At 44.4% G+C, this 19,623-nt stretch overlaps 1 pseudogene; it reads right to left on the reverse strand.

Annotated features, from left to right (window-relative positions):
- Positions 1-13,762: 13,762 nt before the first annotated feature.
- LOC131479029 (cyclin-dependent kinase 1-like) overlaps positions 13,763-19,623 on the reverse strand; it is a 36,548-nt pseudogene continuing 30,687 nt past the window's right edge.

Consider the following 19,623-nt stretch of genomic DNA (forward strand, 5'->3'; position numbering starts at 1 on the left):
TTTTGCTCATCTTCTCAGGGAAAGGCTGTGTCAGTAGGGAGGGGAGGGAACTTGGTAAGAGGGATGGGAAATGCAAGTGCTTATTAAACTGTGTCCTAAAACCAAGTTTTGTAAGTATCAATTGCAATAAAGATATTGAAAAGATAATAAAAAATAAATGTTGCAGACTGTTTTGTTAACTTAGCACATACATCCAAATGATTTTTGAGAAAAGTACCAACAGCATGCTTTGAGAAAGACAAATCTTCAATAAATGCTACTGGCAAAAATATATGTAAATATATAAAATAAAATTAGATTCCTGCCTCATAAAATTATCTCAAGGTTGGTCCAACACCTAAATTCATGTCCTGACACTATGAAATTGCTACAAGAAAATATAGGGGAGATACTTGAAAATAGCAATGAGGGTGATTATTTTTCAAGTAAGACTTCAAAGTTCAGGCAACCAAAGCAAAAGTAGAATAGTTAATATAATTCAGAAATGTCTGTATAGCCATGGAAACATCAAAAGAGTGGAGAGACACATGACACAATAGGAGAAGATTCTTGCATGCTCCTTACTCAACAAAGTATTCACATCTACAACAAGACAAACATTTAATAAAGAAATGGAACAAGAAACTGAATAGACAATTCTCAATAGAACAAATGCAATGGAGAACAAATGTAAGGGGAAAATGCTTAATATAACTAGCTGTTTAAATGCATTTTGCAACCCGAAGGGACACTGTGCACAACAGGCTAAGCCAATATGGTTGCTGGTTCAAAAACCTGACAGCTCCCTTCCAATCCAGCTTTCTACTAATAGCTTGGAAAGCATTAGAGGATGGCTCAAGTCCTTGGGTCCCTTCCCTGCACCCACTCCAAGTTCTTCATTGCTGGCTTTGGATCAGCTCATCTTTAGCTGTTGTGATCTTTTGGGGAGTGGAGCAGCAGCTAAAACATACTCTCTCTCTCTTTCTTTGTCTCTGCTTTTCAAATAAAAAATTTAATCTTTTAAAAAAATGATGAAGATATATCACTTCAACCCAAACTAAATAGTTCTTACCCTCAAAAGAGCAACACACACCAGCAAGGATGTGGTGAAGGGCAACTTCAACACACCATTGGCTTGTTGTCAGTGAGTGCGGCAACTATGGGAAATAGTGTGGAGACTTCCTTAATGGCTAGGGATACAAGTGTCATATGAGCTAGCAGGCCTAGTATCAGATATAGACCCAAAAGTCAAAAATTCATTGACTCAAAAACACACCCCATTCATCATGCTATGTATATTAAAACAATCATCTATTCAACAGACATGGTTACAGACAGAGGGGGAGCCAGAGAGAGGTTTTTAATCCAGTGGTGCACAGCCCAGATAACTTCAATGGCTGGGGCTGGGCTAAGTCAGCAGCTGCTTCTGTGTCTCCTATGTTGTGGCAAAGGTACAGGATGCACCTCACCCTGTATTATTTTCCCAGGTAAACTAGCAGGGGGCTGAACTGGAAGTGAGGTCGCTGGGACCTGACCCAGTGCTTACCTGGGATGCTGGCAATGCTGAGTAGCTTGACCTGGTGCACCTCAATGCCAGCCCCAGCACTAGGTTTATGGCAGCACTGTTGCTCCATATAGCCCAAACATAGACTCTGCCATCCCTGGATGAGTGGGGCCTTTCCCCCGTGTCTGCTGGCAGCCATCAGGTAAGCCAGGCTGGGTGCCTACGAGTACATCCAGGAGTGATGGAGAAGGAACAGTCAGATGTGATTCTATTTCTCTTTAGAGTTCAAGGCAGGCAGCACCTTTAGCTGGCCGTGTGGTGCAGAGTGCCATGCCCCACTGGCCTGCAGACTGGGATACATGGCCAAGCAAGGTTATATCATGTATAAGATTCCTGTGCAGCATCATGTCCACCAGCACAGTTTCTAAGCATGTCATGCCGTGAACCAGCCAAGTGCACAAAGCCTTCAGTCTGCAGCCAAAAGGTGAGTTGGGTGGTGCCTTGATGGAGATCCAAGAATCCATGTGCATTTTAATTCTTGCTTCTGTTTCTGGTGAGGCATGTCGTTGATATTCTGGCCAAAGCTGCATTGAAACTAGATTGCTTTGGGTAGTATAGACATTTTAATATTGTTAATTCTTCTAGTCCACAAGAAAGGAAAAGCTTGATATGTGTTGTGCATGTTTTGTGATTTCTTTGTCTCCTTCCATTTCTGGAATTCATCTTATCTCGCTGTACTATGATACTGGCGCCAAGTACTTCTGACTTTAACACAATGGTCCCCTACACATTAGACCAACTCCTTGCCTCCCTGAAGAGCTGTACACTCATGAAGACTACATAAACAATGATGCTGTACAGCTCTTTAGGGAGGTAAGGAGCTGACAGAGTGTAGCTTTGTGAAAGTTCTAACACTGTAGCACACTTACCTCTCTGAGCATGAGAACATTTTTGCTGTAAAATCTGTGTATTCAGAGTGCAACAGATTTTAACATATATAAGCACTCTCTGAAGAGTTTCTGACAGATGTGTTTTGTTTGAGCAAAAAGAACACACATCTTTCAGAGAAACATTTTCCAGACTGTGACCCTGCGCTTTTTAATCTTTTCAAGATGCACATGTGAGGGGCTGGCGTGGTGATTGGATGGGCAGCTTGCTGCTTATCACACTGGCATCCCTTATGTGCTCAGGTTCAAGTCTAGGATGCCCCATTTTGATCCAGCTCCCTCCCAATGCATCTGGAAAAGCAGTAGGAGTCACAGAGACAGGAGAGAGGGAGAGAGAAAAAACGGAGAGAGGCAGAGAGATCTCCCATCTGCTGATTCACTCTCCAGATGGTGCAATATGACCAAGCGCTTGCACCATCTTCTGCTGCCTTTCCCAGGCCCTGAGCAGAAAGCTAGATCTAAAATAGAGTAGCTGACACTTCAGCCATGTAGCATGCGGTGTCACAGGGCATGGCTTTAACCACTGTGCCACAACAGCAGCCCGATCACATGTACCGTTCTAAGAATTTAAGGATACTTACCACCGTACCCTTTGTCCCCACCTCGTTTCCACCTCCTCTCCTCCTTTCCTTACTTTTCAAGATAGATTCAGCTTGATTTGGAAGACAGATTTTAAAGAAAGAGCCAGAGCTGAACTCATCTGGAGCTGGGAGCCAGAAGCTTCTTACAGTTCTACCACATGGGGGCACCATCCTCCACTGCTTTCCCAGGATCATTAGCAGTGAGCTGAATTGCAAGTGGAACAACCATATCTCAAGCCCGCGTCAACAGGGTTCCAGCACTGCAGTTATCCAACTAAACTTCAGTGCCAGCCCCAATATTTTCTTCATGTAGTCTTCACTTGCTTTTAAGGTTTATTATTATTATTTTTTTTTTGGAATGTCAGATATACAGAGAAGAGGAGAGACAGAGAGGAAGATCTTCTGTCTGCCTCTTCATTTCCCAAGTGGCTGCATTGACTGGAGCTGAGCTGATCTGAAGCCAGGAGCCTAAAGTGTCTTCTGGGTCTCCCACATGGGTGCAGAATCCAGGGCTTTGAAACATCTTAGATTGCTTTCCCAAGCTACAGGCAGGGAACTGGAAGGAAAGTGGGGCCACTGGTATAAAAAGTGGAGCCATATTGGATTCTGACACATCCAAGATGACTTAAGCTACAAGGCTACCATGGGTCCTTTAGCCCATGTCCTAGCTGGATTGCTTGTTTGGTGTTGTTGAGTTTCTTGAGCACCTCACCAACAACACACTGACCTTCATGTACTAGCTCCAAAGGAAGCACATGCACATGCTCTTCCAGCAGAAAATGGTTAAGGGTCCAGGGCAATGGCCCAGTAACTAAATCCTCATCTTACATGCACTGGGATCCCATATGGGCACGGGTTCATACCCTGGCTGCTAGACTTTCCATCCAGCTCCTGCTTGTGGCCCATAAAAGCAGGTGGAGGGTCACTCAAAGCAATGGCACCCTGCACCAATGTGGGAAACCTGGAAGAAACTTCTGGCTTCGGGCTTCAGATTGGCTCAGCTCCTGCAATTCTGACCTCTGGAGGAGTAAACCAGTTGATGTAAGATCTTCCTCTCTTTCTCTCCTTTTCTCTGTATATTTGATTTTGCAATAAAAAATTTTAAAAATAAATCTAAAAAAATCATGACAAATATAGTGCTTAAAAAGGAATATGTTGGTCCTGGCATGATAGCCCAGCTGCTATAGTCCTCTCCTTGCACTGGGATCCAACATCAGCATCGATTCTAATCCCAGCAGCCACACTTCCTATCCAGCTCTCTGATTGTGGCCTGGGAAAGCAGTTGAGGATGGCTCCAAGTCTTGGGACCCTGCACTCATGTGGGAGACCTGGAAGAAGCTCCTGGCTCCTGGCTTCAGTTTGTTGGCTGATGGGGGAGTGAATCAAGGTACAGAAGCTCTTTCTCTCCACTTCTCCTCTCTGTGTATTTGACTTTCCAGTACAAATAAAATAAGTTTTTTAAAAATGAAAATGTTTACATAAGCATTAATATTCAGAGATATATGCAAAAGAATCTACATTTATTCATATAGCCATGTTTCTCAATCAGCAGATGTGCGGTGTTTCACTATACCAAATAAGCCCTCAGCAAAATTTATCATGTGCAGGGACACAAATGCAGGTATGCACTGAATAAATTACATCAGTACAAATCATCTTAACTCCCCAAACCAAAGCACGGAAATGAGTGCACGTAGCTCTGTACATCAATATAGGCCCTAGGAAACAATAAAGCAGACAAGCATGCTGCAGTCACCAGCAGAGGTCAGTGGCTCCACTTTGCCTCTTGTGAAAATTTTTTGTGGAGTGTTAGAGTCCAGGCCAGTGCTTCCCCTGGAAGTTAGGGTGTAAGCTAGTCAACCCCCAGATAACGACAAAGAGCCTCGCTGGTAATGCAAAAAGCAAACAGAGTTAATTGTGCCAACATGCTGGGGTCAGATCGTATTTGGGGCACACAGGCCAGCCAAGCGGATTTAACCCTGACCTAACATAAGGCTAGAGATTATATACCCCATTTTGGCTGTAACATATATCAAAGTCAACTCAAAAGTAACAAATTTAGACTTATGTGGCTCCCAGGTGCAAGCAGTCTATTCCGTTCTCACACTCATTATTTACATTCCTACACTTATTGTTTACGCTCCCACACTTCTTATTTACGGCTCATCCCATCCTGGCACCCTTATCTTTATGGTTCCTCCAGTCCCTGGGACAGGGGGAACTGTGCCCCTGCCTTCCTGCAGCTGTTATAAAGAAACAAGGGAGACAGAGTTCTTGTTAAAGTGGAGCTTTCCCACAATTCAGGTGCCTCCTTGACCTAGCGAAGTAGTGGCTTCTCACCCCAATGTGCCTAATATCACGTAACGCTAATATTCTTAACATTCTAACATACTAACATTATGCCCACACTCTAACAGGAGAAAAACCCAGGGCATATTTAGCTACTTCCTGGAGCTGTGAGAGCTGACAGAACCACATCAGTCCAGAGAGCCCAGCCCAGCCAAGGGGTATCCCTCCCAATGAGAGCTGGCCTTGTTTCCCACGTAATCCCTCCAGGAAGAGACTTATGTCAGTGCATCTTTTTTTTAAAAGACATTCATTTTTAAAATTATTATTAGAAAGTCAGATACACAGAGAGGAAGATCCAATAGTTCACTCCCCAAGCAGCTGCAATCTGAAGCCAGGAGCCCATAGCCTCTTTCAGGTCTCCCACATGGGTGCAGGATCCAAAGGTTGACGGAGTGAGTGGCCCAGGTACACACTCAGTGTAGATGGCTGAAGGCTGTAACAAGGAGACAATTCAGATATATGACTGAGGTCCCTGGGCACACACTTAGTGAGATGGCTGAAGGCTGTAGCGAGGAGAGCCCAAGCAAGGACACAGTTCAGATGTATGCACTGCAGGAACTTTGGGATGTTGAATGTGCATGCGCAAAGCAAAAAGATGGGCCAGGCTAGAGGCCAAAGGTCACTCAAAGGCTCACTAAGATTTTCAAAAAACACTGAGGCTGCTCCTGTTAGTTGGGCACATGGATATCATCTGCAAATATAGTACAATTAGATAAATATACCTTTGCATGCATATTTGTAAATTCATCAACTTATTGAATTCAATATAGAAAGACATAAGTAACCTTGTTAATATTCATGTTTATTGATACAACATAGAAATGTACTTGTACTTCCAAGGTTTCCTATTCATAGATCTGAGGTGCTTCATCACAGGGGACAAGAAAAGCAATAAACACAAATTTTGTGTAAATTTAGATACACATTAGTGCATACTTTATTTTGAAATAAATTATATAAATATGTAATGTTATAAGCCCTAACAACATAAGTACATGAGTAAAGACAAAAAAAAAAAAAAAAAAAAACTAGTACAACAAAACCTGAACACAACACATATTTTTTCAGGCAGAGGGACCCTAGCTATGTGGTAGCTAGTATGCAATGCCACCACAAGGTTTCTCTGTAGCACTTCAATGTTTCTGATGTCATTGAACATGTTTTCAGAAGACTCTGGATTTTATTCCAGAGCCTTCTTCCAGACGGCTCTGAGATATTTTTATTTTGTGTGATATTAATATGAAGATTGCCGTCTTTTTATTGATTGATTTAGCCATAAGAAGCCCAGATATTGTCCCAAGCTGGGGTGGCCATGCTCTTGGTATCTCCTTTGAAAAGGCTGCCACCTACTCATGCCTGGAAATGCTCAGCGGACAATGCAGCTGCTGCCCCGTCAGTCACACATCCAATGATACAGGAAACAAAGGAGTTACCCTCGAGAGCTGTGCTGCACAAGCCATCACACCTGTTCAAGTGGACCAGACTGTGACAGCAGCAGGATTCCAAACTGGTGAAAAATCCTGTGATACCTGCTAACTGGAAAGTAGAAACAAATTCAGATACAAGACCTTTGAATACAGGCAGGGAGCAAGTCTGTTACCAGCAAAACCTGGTGAGCTCTTTAATGAGCTTAATATAGAAATTAATAAAAAAAAGTTGTAAAAGCTGCGAATCCGTTACAGATTACAGGAATTATTTGCAAAGCAAACAAGTAAACATGAAAAGAGGAGGGAAGGGAAAAACTCCTCCCAGGAGGGATCCAGGATGTGGGGTGTCTTCTGGCAGGAGAGGCAGACACAGTGGGAATTCAGGATGTGCCTAGGGTTGTTAAGAGTTCCCTGACTCCGGCCCAGCACTGTGCCCTTGTGGCTGAAGTTCTCGTCTTGAACGAGCCTGGATCCCATATAGTCTTCGGTTCTAATCCGGACAGCTCCACTTCCCTTTCAGCTTCCTGCTTGTGGCCTGGGAAAGCAGTTGGGGATGGACCAAATCCTTGGGACCCTGCACCTGTGTAGGAGACCTGGAGGAAGTTCTTGGCTCCTGGCTTCTGATAGGCACAGCACTGGCTATTGTGGCTGCTTGAAATGTGAACCGTCATAAGGAAGATCTTCTGCTCTGTCTCTCCTCCTCTCTGTATGTCTGACTTTCCAATAAAAGAGAGAGAGAGAGAGAGTTCCGTGACTCTTCATTATGTCAATCGACTGGGCTGGACAGGAGTCCTCTATTGGGTTCCCACCAGGCATCCTGTGGAAGCCTTCCCCACTGGGGGACTCTAATTAGGAAGTCCTGGGTAGTTCCTGTACTGCCCACTGGAAAGTGTGATTATGCTGCATGTGTTAAGGGACAAATTACAGCCTTCCTGACAGATGGCAAGATTCCCTTCTCACGGAGGTGTCTTGCTTTCCAGTTGTCAAATGCTATCCTGAAGCTTATTGTCCTAATCAGCAATTCAACTAAAAAGCTGCTCCCCACCCTTGGTATGTCGTAGTTCAGCACTTGAATGGATGCGCATGTGGTCTTTGTCCCTTAGAGGTGGGCTACAAATAGTGACTTCCAGCAGCCTCAGCAATGCCCACTCAGCGACAAAGCAGAGATCTGAGCGCCTTCAAAGTCACCAAGCTGCTTATTACTGCCCATGGCTTGTGAGGTTGTCAGGGACAACAGCACTTCCTGTTTTTTTATTTGATCAGGCTGGCACCGCTCCTTGGTTAGCAAGGCTATGAGGAGTTTCTAGCAGTGAGGCAAGGCCCGGTGGAATGTCTCTGGTCATCTCATTGCTGCCTCACACCATTGTATGGACACTCAATCACCTCTCTGATGTTTCATAGAATTCTCCTGAGGGTGTTGTTGCTGTTTTTCTGCTAATAGGAAGTGATTCCTGTAACTGGTATGACACCTCAAATTGATCAATCATGTTATGATAAAAACATCTTTAGTGACGTAAGGCTATGACACACAGGTGAAAGTATACAATAGTACAATTGAGCCCACAATGTCTCCAAACATCCTGTTATGTGCCCACTTTTGTCCTGGAATTTGCCCTAGTATAAGTAATGTTTTCACTAAGAAATGGCTTGATAATATCTTGGAACTGATGGCAATCATGGAGGTACAAAGAGTTTGTTTACCATGTGCCTTGAACTGTTACAACACATGATATGATGCATTCTAGTTTCTCATCACAGAAAGCAAAGGTATATGGGGCATCTTCTAAAGGGAAACAAACGTGAACCCCCTCAAAATGGCTTGAAATCTCAATCTTACACTGGCATTTATATTTAGGGAAAGAAAATAGTTTATTAAAACTTCTATCTTATATTGGCACTTATACTTAGGGAAAGAAAACAGTTTATACAGATAAAAGGAAGTTTCTTGTAAAGCCCTCTGTTTGTAGATTGGCTGAGCTTCCTTGATCCCTTTAACTGCCCTTTAACAAAAGAACAAAAAACAATTGAATCAGCACTAGGTGAAGGTGACGGTAATTAATGCATGACTTGATTATAAGATTTAGCTAAGAATCTATGTTATATGCTTTTATAAAATCCTTTTATTTATGATTTTTTAATTCTATACTCTTAATATTTTAATCAATATTAGTTGTGTTTAGTAAAAATTGATTTTGAGTACAAAATTAATTTTGAGTACAAATAAACTACTTCTCAATATGTAACTGCATGCGCTGCCAACCGTGGAATTCCTGGCTTCAGCCAGGTCACTGCAGATTTCAATGAGTAATGGTTTGCCAGAAATGTTCTTTAAAGTAAATAATATTTTTTAGGATTGTTTTTTGCATTTTATTAACCATGATGTAAAAATGAAACAATTGTATATTGTGCAAAAACTTGTGATGATTTGTGTATAAATAAAGAAGGCAACTTTTCTGAGTTGTCCATTATGAGCATCAAGCCATAGTGGTCCATGTCTTTTCTGTTTCTCTTATAGTCTCGCCCGATCCACGCATCCTTTCAAGCTCTCAGCTGGAGCTGGTCTCCGGCAATTATGCACTCGTAAACCATGAGCATCTGTCACTTTCACTTTCTCATCATGTGGCTGCCGGCACGGTCCAGCAGCCCTGTGTGTCAGTGGAAGAAGCGCTGCTCAGAGGAGGGCCAGGTGACGAAATACCAGAACCAGGGGCTGTAGACTCACAGGTTCTGAGCCCCAGTCACATCTCTCAACATATGCTTGTGTTATAATATAGGGCTCAGGTGTTAGTGTTAGAGAAACCAGAACAATCTGCACAGAAGCAAGCCCTGGGTGACCTCAGCAAAACAGGCACTTTTGTTCTTGTCTTTATCCCCCAAGGCAGGCTCTGCAAGCTACAAAAATAATTGCCCAAGCTTCCTGCCTTCAGGCTCATCTTGTGCCCTAGGTCAGCCTCTAGAGCAAGTCTTGTCTGTTTCTCCTTGCCCTTGTGGTGTGTCCTCTATTGCCTTCTTTTAAAAGCTGTCTGATGGATAACACCTGTGGCTGGTTGGGATGTGCCTTCAAGCAGAGGAACCCATTCCTGTAGATGCACAAAGCATCCAGGAAAGACCAAGAGTGAGCACGGCAGCTGATGGAGCTCCAGGAGAGGATGCTAAGCCCACAGCAAGAACCAAGCCAGTCATTGTTTTAGTGATAAAATGAGAAACTTAGAGTGGGACTGGTACTTTGTCCTGCAAAAGACAGCTTTTGGCAAGTATGCATTTTTTACATGTTAAGACAGACTTTATTTATTTTAATAGAAAAAGTACATTTACACAGAAAAGCAGAGATAAGGATCTTCTATCTATCTAGTGGCTCACTCAGCAAGTGGCTGTTATAACCAGAGTTGAGCTGAACTGAAGCCAAGAATTAGGAGCTTTTTCTGGTTGCCAGGTCCCAAGGCTTTGGGCTGTCCTCCACTGCTCTCCTAGGCAACAAGCAGGAAACTGGACAGAAAGTGGAGCAACTGGCACAAAAACCCGTGAGCGTTGAGAGTTGACCAATTCTATTTCACAAAAATGAGTCAAAGGCACACTCTTACAAACTCGGTGTCTTTACTCACCAGCCAGTGCACTGGTCCATGCCTCCACAAGTGGAATAGGGAAGCCGCCTTAACAAGTCACAGGTAAGTGCTTTGAAACTCATACTGGCATGGAAAACTATTCAATCAGCTAAGCTGGCATAGATACAATATGACAAAGGGGAAATCGCAGGAATGTTTTGTCTTCTCAGGGTTGAGCACTCTTGCTTCCCAGTAAAGAGTGTAAAAGACCTGTGTTTTGGCCGGGGCTGTCAGAGAAAACTTCCTGGCTGAGTGACAATCTGAGGAGAAGGGTGGAAGTTGGCCACCTGCAACCCAACTCCCAGACACAATTAAAGAACATACTCACACCATTTATACACAATACATAGGATTATACACAATAATATACACAATAACTGAATTATGTGAAGCTATCCAATGGGCAAGTGTGTATATAGACTCCTTGGTAGTGAGAAGCTGACACAAGTGAGCAAGCAAATATGGGTCACAGAAGCCAGTTTTTTTTCTTTGAAATTTATTTTATTTATGTTGGAAAGGCAGATATCCAGAAAGGAGAGACAGAGAGAAAGAGCTTCCACTTGCTCTTTCACTGCACAAGTGGCTGTAATGGCCAAAGTTGAACCAATCTGAAGCCAGGAGCCAAGAGATTCTTCCAGGTCTCCCACATAGGTGCAGGGTCCCAATTCTTCAGCCATATTCTGCTGTTTCCCCGGGCCACAGGCAGGGAGCTGGATGGGAAGCAAGGTGAGGATTAAGCCACTGAGCCATTGTGGAGGTCCCTAGCCAGCAGTTTTACAGTTAGCCAAGTTTTAAAGTGGACAGATGTTTTTCTTATATTCTGATTTTACATAGGTGTCCCTACCAGAGCATATGTTTTCTGCTCACCCTGAGACTCAAGCAGACTTAGAGGTCCTAACAAGCTCTCATAATGCCCGTATGAAATATTGGCACTTGCAGGTTGAGGATCAGCCAGTTGAGCTACTGCCAAAGCTCCCCCATTTTGCACACTTTTTAAAAGATTTCCCTTCTCTTATTCTAACAGAAACCTGACCTATTAAACTATCCCTCTCATTAAATGCCATCTCCACCAAGAAGAATGGACCCTTTCAGAGGAATGGTATTGCCAACTTCTCCATGCTTAAAGGTGATGGAATTGAAGGATAATCAGGAATTCTTTTCCATCTGTGGAGCAGAATATAAGGTTACACACAGATTAAGGAAAACAAACATCAGTGTCACTGATCAAGCACTTGGTAGTGAGCTTGTGTTTGTCTCTCACTGCCATATCAGATTTGACCTCATTGCTGACCTGGTCCCAGCAGGGAGATGAGTATGAGATGAGTGTGAGATGAACAGGAGTCAGTTTCAAGAGCAAACTTAGAAACTTAAAAGCATCCCAAGATGTTTTGGAAACTCTACAGGCAAGAGGAGAATGGAGTGACACATCCTGGTTTCCAAAAGCAAAAATGTGTTGGCCCAGAATAATGTATCCTGCAAAGTTTTCCTTTGTCTTTGAAAATGAAATAAAATCCTTCAACAGTAAGGAATATGCCTCTTCCAAACCTGCCCTACAAATGATATTTAAGATGTTCTCATGGATTGTGTGTGTTTTAGTTTTTGTTTCTCTAAAACACTTTTTTTCTTATTAAGTTGTTCACTGACAGATCATACAGTAGCATCATTTTCTTCAAGAAGGTTCTTCATTCTCTTTTTAATTTATTCAGTGACACCTTAGTCATTCAGTGGCATGTCATTTAACTTCATGGCATTGTTAGTTACTTTATTCTTCCTGTTGCTGATTTTATTTTGTGTCTTTTCATTTAAGGTCATCTATAGTAATTGTATAATGGGAATTTCCATATCCAGATAGGAAGATAGAATACAGTAAGCATCTTTACTTACAGATTAAAGATGCACTCCCGACGAACCTATTAAATAAACCTTGACAATAGGATGCTGAACTCTGACGCTGTGTACCCCTGCAATGATGGCCTTATGACTGTTTATATGGAACTATACCACTGGATTAATATATGGGGAAATCAGTGCAAGAGGAGAGGATTTGGGAGGAAGAGTAATTTCAGGGCTTATGGAACTATATAATAAAATGATAATAATAGCAAATGAAAAAAAAATTGCCAGAAAAATCCGTTAAAGTGTATTTCATAAATATGATTGCAAGTGTTGTCAGAGAATAGAAAACTGTGGAAGACAAATGATATTAAATAGCTATGGTTAAACTGATAAAACTACACAAACCAATAATGATTTTTACTTTTTTCTACCGTAGTCAATTGTTTAATCTTAATGTTGAGGACACAGGCTGAAGGGACTGAACAGGACTTGAGACTCTTGGGAGGAAAGGCAGTTCCACTTGTGCCTGTGGGCAGATGGGCGTCCAGGAATCAAGTGGTAAACCTCTGGCTTCCTGTATTGTTATACCCTAAGCAGCAGGGCTATAGTAACAAGGGAAGTGCCTAGCTTACCCCAGGCATGTGGGTTACAAGACACATTCAGGAGAGTTGGAGCATCCAAGCAATCAATCCCAGGCAGCCCTAAGGAGCACTGGGTGAACTCACAGCCAGGGAGTGGGGTTCCTGCAGGCAGCAGTGAGCTGGCCATCCTAACAGCCAGGCTTGCAAGTTGCAGACTCAATGCACCTGGTTCTGTAGCATTAAGAGATTTGGATATTAGACTTGCATATTTATCATTTGGATCATTTTCTGTCAAAGGAAACTCCACAGGGTAGTAAGCTTTGGTAGCACAGGAAGCATTCTTGTCCACACAGGAGCCTCTTGCCCTGCCCTGCCTTCCTCCTCTGCACCTATGGCTCACGCACAGGGGTCCACCTAGGCAATATCTAGAGGACGCATCAAGAGATGTTTCCCTCAACCTGTTGCCTGTCCCTGGGGAGGGTTCCACTTCACACTCCAATCTCATGATGCCAAGAACACCTGCTCCACCTTCAGCTTAAGACGTTTTTCCCGACTCACACACAACTCCTTTTATCCCCACTCACACACAACTCCTTTTATCCCCAGGTGTCATAGGTTGCTGTGGCCAACATCTCCTAGACCCAACCATGGGAAAATTCCACCATCTAGCCTGCATGCTGGTCACAAGGATGCTTGAGTGATTCCCAGAATTGTTTGCTCTGTTATCTATGCAAACTTTCAGGGATTGAGAATCTTTGGCCATCCCTCCTACCGCAGCTTCCTGAGAGTGTGTCCAGAAGAGGTTAAACAATGTCAAATGGAGAGATAGATAAGGCCCCGGGAGTGAGGGTGGAAATGTATAGAAAATTAGAAAATAGTATAAAAGAGCAGCATTTTCTCAATAAAGTGGCATTTTCCTTACATGAATGACCCACTGTCTGTTTCCATTTTCAACCCTAGTCCCTCGGCTCAGCTTGGGGAATGCGGTGGTGCGGGCATCGCCGCCGGCAATAGGTCTTGAGGTAAGCATACCCTGAGGTGTGGACAAACAAAAAACCTGAAATGAGCAAATACAGCAACTCAGATACAAACCACACTGAAAGGGCCAGTTCTGTGGCACAGCAGGTAAAGCTGCTTTTGCAGTGCCAGCATTTCATAAAGCACAGATTGAAATCCTGACTGCTGTACATTGTAGCTTCATTCAGTCCACCCCATCACCACACCAGACCCAAAATAATGCACGTCTTGTTCAGCACGGTGCAATGCTAGCTCTGGTTCTCATGGCCACCAGTGTGAGCTGCAGCCTAGCACGAGAGTGACCACAGTTCTCCTACCAGCCTGGATTCTGCTCTTGCCCAGGGTATTGTGGTTCAGGTGATATGACTGCACACAGTCTTGCCTCTTGCCACAGTGAGCCTTAAAGTAAATTCCATCTGGCCTGCACCCAGTCTGGGTCTAGTGCACACCAGCTGGCACAGTAGTCCAGCCCTCCCCCAAAACCCAGCATACTTGCCAGCTGACAGATCTTGTAGCCAGTCCACTCCAGTCCAAGCTCTCACACTCACCAGTGGAAGCAGTGGCATAGTAGGGGAGTTCCTGAGGCAGAAATGGCCATTCCACAGAGGGTTCCTTAAGTGAGGCACCGCCCACTTCCTGGCCCAGAGGTTCAGGGAGAATCAGGTGAGCAGGAAATAAATACAAATCACCCTGTCGGGCCATGTTAGTAATTCCACCAGTGTCAGAAGATGCTCAGTCTCGCCTTTGACAAAAGACAGGAGGTGGCTGTCTCAAGGGGGAGCCCCCACCCAGGTCCTTGACAATACCCAAGCTCCTCACCATGGGGAAGAAGAGAAAGGAGACTTGTCCAGTTGCAGGGAGTTGTGCCATGGCAATAAGCCTGCTGATGGCCTCCCAGACCACAAGCCAAGAGAGGAGGTTGGATGATGGAGGGGCACTGCCCTCACCCAGAGCACATTCCTACAAGGCATACTGACTGTGGGGAGGAAAGCAGAAAGAGGGAGAATCTAAACCCTGTGTTCAGGCACCACTGTGTTGTTTCCTGGTTGGAGAGAGCAGGAAAGTCCAACACAGGGTGCAATCATGCAAAAGAGCACCTGAGTTTATTTGTGACCAGTGGTGACCCTGCAGGGCAGACAGTGGGGGCAGGGGGGCCCAGAGCTGGGAAGCCTGTAAATGCTGGGAGGTGACAGCGATGGCAGCAGGATAGGATTGCTGTAGCTCAAAGCAGGGATGGCCACTGGTTGTCACTGGCTATAGACTGCAACACTGACCCAGTGACGACAGGACACCTGCAGAGCTGTGGCACTGACCAGCCTGGCGACTCAGGTGTGACCACTGAGCTCTAACACTCACCAGGATTCTTGAAAATTTGCCACCTGCAGAGCTGAAGCCACAACCACATCTGCTTACTGCCCCCTACAGCATAACAACACTCCTGAGCTGAACTGCAGTCCATCGGGCCCAGAGCCATCTTGCTGCCTTAGCGCCAGTTCTTGTACAACAGCTCCAGAGTTGAGAGAATCTTTTCAAGGTTTGATGGTGACAATGTCCACATGACTGTCTCCACAGTCCCAGACACTTGCTGCAATGTTTGGCCAGGACAGTTGTCCAAACTCTTCTGCTTTCCATCCTCTGACGAGACACTCACCATCCTCTGCTGGCCTGGATGAGCTGGCTGCCATGGCCCTCATGTGCATCTGTGTGTGCTTTCCCCCTGCTCTGACAAGAGGAATTGAGGAGGCCCAGATCCAACACGTGCACTCCAAGTGGGAGCACAGAGCTTGTGGTTTTCCCTGAGGCCAGAGTTTGAGTCCAGCAGTCTAGTTGGGGAGTCCTCCAAGAAACCCTGCTTAGGATGACTTCAGACTTGGCTCTTGTGTGCACCAGCCAGTGCAGGAGCAGTTTGGGCCTGTCACATACATCAGCCACTGCACTTGCCAGCCAGCTGCCTAGTCAGATCTGCCACCAGCTGAACCTTTCACTGCCAGATTCCAGCCCCAGCTGAGTTCAGAGCTGGGGAAGTGTGCGTGGAGTTGGTGATAAAGAAAGACACAGACACTGTCACTTGGTGCCTTCTTGCAACAGCTCAAGAAGAAGCTGTCCTTTTTATTTATTCAGACACCTCACAAGCTTCTTCACAAACAAGTAATTATTATATTTTTACTTCAAGACTAAGGGGTCATGTATGGACATTTGGTCATTCTGTCTGTATTTCAGGGCTAAGCAGGTGTCCCTAAGACAATTCTGCAAAGTACTGTATTCATATTCTTCAAAGCAAGCCATTATTCATTCTTCAGTAGCAGCCATGGAGCAACAGCCAGGACTCCAAGGCCAAGGCACATGCGATTACCTGCTAATCAGTAAGACATTCCTACTACATTTCTATTTCTACAATTTACTCATCATTTAACTGGAAATATATGTCACAAGGAAAAAACATCAAAATCCAAGACAAGGGTTTCTAATGTTGAAGTCCAGTATAACTATAGGCTCTACAACCCTATAAACAATGAAACAATAATTAAAAGCATATTTCTTTAATAAAAGCATCCTTAATTCCTTTAGCTAAAAATTATAAAAGTGGCCAGAACAGTTACATTTCTATGTCCCAAAGAAATTGCAAAGACAGGATAGCCATTGAGATAACAGTAACTATATTTATTGCCATAGCATTTACAGCTGTTACTCCCATCACTTGCATTAACATTTAGGACATTTATCATGCCCTTTCCCAGAAGGTGTGCTACATGTCTGGGCCAGATTCTGAGGCAATGGTTAAGTACCCAAAAAGGTGTCCAGAAATGGCATGGGGTTAAATGTGCTTGTGTGTAAATTGTCCAAGATACATTCACCAAGACATTATCAGCGACATTAACTCTCAAGCTCACATAGATTGCAAAATTATCTCAGAGGGGCCAACAGCAATGGCTCAATAGATTACAGAATTCTTAGTGGGGTGCTTGAGTGTCCATGCAAACAGGGGGTGAAACCACATCAAGGTGATCAGAGAGAACTCAGCCTGGCCCTGAAAAACACCTGGAAACTCCCCTGGGCCCTGCCAAACAGGGGAGATGTTCTCTTCACACCTTCATGTCATCCACACCTACTGCATGGACCCCAGAATCTCACGTGAACTAATGGGTGCTTTGGGCAAGCCCAACCCAACCTATAACAGATCCCATCATCACAAACACCAGTGGGTGCTAAAGCCTAGTTGGGGCAACTCCTAATAGTTCCCACAAGGCCCACCACAGCCCGTTTTTGGTGTGCTGGTGTGTGTTGTGGTCTAGTCAGGTCCATTCCATATCCCACCCAGCTCTTACACACACCCATGGGTATTGTAGCTCCATTCAGTCCACCCCGCCCCCACACCAGGCCCACATATATGCTACATGTTGTTCAGCCTGGTGCAATCCCAGCCCTGGTTCCCATGCTCATGAGCATGCAGCCTAGCAGGAGAGTGACCACGGTTCTACCAGCTCCAGACCCTGCACTTAAAGCAGATACTCTGGTTCAACCTAATGTGGCTGCACCTAGTCTTACCTTTTGCCAGTGAGCCTTACAGTAAATTCCATCTGGCCTGCACGTGTTTTGGTTCTTGTGTGCACCAGCTGGTATAGTAGCTCAGCCCTGCCCAGCCCTGCCCAGCCCTGCCAAAACCCAGCATACTTGCCACCAGACAGATCTTGCAGCCAGTCCACTCCAGTCCAAGCTCTCACACTCACCAGTGGAAGCAGTGGCATAGTAGGGGAGTTCCTGAGGCAGAAATGGCCATTCCACAGAGGGCCCCTTAAGTGAGGCACCGCCCACTTCCTGGCCCAGAGGCTCAGGGAGAATCAGGTGAGCAGGAAATGAATGCAAATCACTCTGTCAGACCCTGTCAGCAATTCCACCAGTGTCAGAAGATGCTCAGTCTCTCCTTTGACAAAAGACAGGAGGTGGCTGTCTCAAGGGGGAGCCCCCACCCCAGGTCCTTGACAATACCTAAGCCCCTGACCATGGGGAAGAAGAGAAAGGAGACTTGTCCAGTTGCAGGGAGTTGTGCCATGGCAATAAGCCTGCTGATGGCCTCCCAGACCACAAGCCAAGAGAGGAGGTTGGATGATCAAGGGGCACTGCCCTCACCCAGAGCACATTCCTACAAGGCATACTGACTGTGGGGAGGAAAGCAGAAAGAGGGAGAATCTAAACCCTGTGTTCAGGCACCACTGTGTTGTTTCCTGGTTGGAGAGAGCAGGAAAGTCCAACACAGGGTGCAATCATGCAAAAGAGCACCTGAGTTTATTTGTGACCAGTGGTGACCCCGTAAGGCAGACAGGGGGTGGGGGCCCAGAGCTGGGAATCCAGGTCCCCACTGGTTTGCTCTCTCTCTGCTTCAAGCTGTTTTGTGCCCACATCTCTATTTCCCCCCTTGGGAGTATTCCAAATGGTGTTTTCTTACATTTTGGGTTTTCTCTGGAGAGCTGCAGCTCCCCTGGGATTTGAGCAGGATGCTCCTTTTTCCTCTAGTGCTGCCTCAGCAGCCTCTCACCCTACAGATGTCATTGTGTAACTTACATGAAGAATGAGGAGGCCCTGGGGCTACCCCTGACTTTAAAGTCTTTTATAGTTTGCTAAAGAGGAACCTGCTGCAAGTGACAGTGGGGAGCAAGAATCCCAGGAATGTAACTATACAGGGAAAAGGCTCAACCCCTTTCCCAAGTCTGCAGTTAGTCTAGTGAATGGAGTGCTCAAGGAATGTTTTTCTGCTGCAGATCCCAGCCAAGAACAGCTAGAGCTAACCAGGATTATGAAGAGTAAGAGGTAATTCTAAGGCAGTGATGGCATGTTTCCGAGTTACAGTGTCTCAGGCAGCTAGGTTTACAACCATTTGACATATAGAAACCTCTGATAAGTTGTTTTGCATTTCTTGATAAAAATAAAACTAAAGGTATGTTCAGAGTCATTAGTATTGTTTTCTTCTGAGATTTCATGTCAAAAAAGCTGTATACTTAAGTCATAAAGGCATAACTTGGAGACAAGAAGAAACTATGTATGTGAACGTATAGTGGAATGCCCCTCACCTCCTATGTGTAAGTACAGTGAAGTTTCAAATGTTGCTCTTTGGTAAGTGTATGACTTTAGATAATAATCACAATAGCCTAATATTTTAGTTTCCGAAGTAAATTAGATAAAATTTTCTGAAACAAACTGGGGGAAATGTAAAAAGAATCAATATTTCCAATTATAAATTTATGTGCTTTTTTTGGCTTCTTAGAATAAGTAAAAGGCAAGAACCTTTTAAAAAACATATTGTAATAAATTTTGTGCATATAAAACCCCAAAATCACTTTATAAATTTTCACTAATATGTAAGTTAATGAGAGTAAGACATAACTTTAAGCAATATATGAAAATTTAGATTTAAATTTGAAAAGATGTGTGGGAGGGAGGATCACTGAGGGAGTATGTTACAGGTGAGGAATGACTCCTGGGGGACTTGCACCAACTAGGCTGCTGCACAGGCAGGTAAGGGGGGGCTGAGACCAGGTGCTTTGGAGAAGGGAAACTAGAAATTAGAAACTGCTGTGTCTCCTTGGCAGAGATTTCTTAAGAGCTCTGTTTTAATTGACTGGCAGATAAAAGAACATTTATGTCAATTAACATTTTACATCAACTGAAATTAGTTCTGGTTCTTTTTGTTACACACAGAAGGCCAAAGAAAGCAAGTGGCCAGTCCACTTGGTCACACCAGTGCATCCAGCCTTGTGGGAGACCCGAGCTGAGCTAGTTAGTATTGACCATCACCCTCTGGTCA

This window comes from Ochotona princeps, unplaced genomic scaffold, assembly GCF_030435755.1.
Source record: "Ochotona princeps isolate mOchPri1 unplaced genomic scaffold, mOchPri1.hap1 HAP1_SCAFFOLD_141, whole genome shotgun sequence".
Taxonomy (NCBI): domain Eukaryota; kingdom Metazoa; phylum Chordata; class Mammalia; order Lagomorpha; family Ochotonidae; genus Ochotona; species Ochotona princeps.